Below are 1553 nucleotides of genomic sequence, written 5' to 3'. Positions count from 1 at the left end.
AAACTAAGCCTCACAGGCAAAAAGTGGTTTGTTTCAGGCTCACAGCTGGGCTCTGGAAGCCCTGCCACTGTGGGAACCTAGGCTTCTGGCTCCCAAGGCAGGGCTGTCTCTGCCTCCAAAGGAAGCGAAAGAAATGTCACTTGGCAGCCTCCTTTGATACTTCAGAGACTGGGATGGGGCTTCTTGAAAGTAGGCCACTCCGTTTGTGGGCGGCATGATTGGAGGGTGGCTCTTCCTAGGGCAAAACCCCTCAGCATGTTTCCTCCCATTCAGTGATTCTCAGCAAGTTACTGGGGAGACCAGGTTTGGGGGGAGGTTGTATTTAGAATCATACAATCACAGCATTTGGGCTGTGTAGGTTAAGGCTGTAACATATTGCTGCTTTGATTTATTGCTACTTGTTTATTTTTCTTGGAGGTTTCTAATAAAGCTAACACAAAGTGTTTGATTTTGGCAAAATGGCCTGGCACTCCAGGGATGCTGCTGGCTCCTCTGACTTCTCTCTGTGGCTGATCAGCACTTTTAGCCAGTACCCCAACATTTTCTGGGGTCTCACTTGACTAGGCATCACAGACCTATGTGTACCATCTTTTCTTTTCTACTGGGACCAGCTTTCTGTGGCTCCGATGACGAGCTTCTGGTGTCCATGTATCCTCTGACACACCTCCTTGTTTGCAGCAGGCATTCAATAAATGCCTACGGAATAAATACATTCAGCCACCACACACGCAATCGGTACACCACTGCAATTCACTTCCATAACTACTTTACAGTATATGCACTCAACAAAAAGCTTGGAATGAAACACATGTGATGACACGTTTTTCTCTAAGCAGACACAAAGCGCGGCTTCACCCTTTCCTTTTCCCGGTTTGTCCTAATTCTATATCACCAGCATTACGTTTTCACAATAATAACAAAATATTTTAAGAAGAAAGACATCCCAGTCGATCACAGCAGAGAAAAAAAGGCATCGGGTTTTCACTTTAGCCGTGTTTAGAGGATTAATAATTTTCGCTGCTGCTCCTAACGAAGTCAACACAACAGTCCACAGAATTAGTCAACTTTCTGAAAGAGGCGTTCAAAGAACTTCAAAGACATGGCCAAATTTAGCATAAATATTTCTTTTGATGGCCACATATGAATGCCCACAGCGTGCCACCCCCTGGGCCGGGTTCGGAAACTGGCGACCGCGGTCCCGCCCTCGGGTCGGGGACGTACCTCTTCGGTACAGCGCGCCAGCAGCACTCCGGCAGGGGGAAAACACGCCGGTACACGCATGCGCCGCGCCCGCCCCGCCTTCGGCTCGCGGCCACATTCTTCGAAAACTGAGCAGAGGCGCAATTGCGCCTGCGGGGAGAGCAGGCGGAGGGGCTGCGTGTTGGGAGGGCGAGGGAGGAGGCGGGGCGAGGGCGGAGTGGCGCATGCGCGGTGGCCCCGCCAGCAGGAAACCCGGCACGCGGGGGCGGGACCGCGCGGGCCGGAGGCAGGAGGCGGGGCTCTCCCCGGCCGCCGCCGCCGCTGCTGCCGCCGCCGCCGCTGCAGCCGCCGCC

This window comes from Herpailurus yagouaroundi, unplaced genomic scaffold, assembly GCF_014898765.1.
Source record: "Herpailurus yagouaroundi ecotype Mexico unplaced genomic scaffold, PumYag 210, whole genome shotgun sequence".
In the NCBI taxonomy this organism is placed as follows: domain Eukaryota; kingdom Metazoa; phylum Chordata; class Mammalia; order Carnivora; family Felidae; genus Herpailurus; species Herpailurus yagouaroundi.
Note: the sequence above shows the minus strand (reverse complement) of the source record.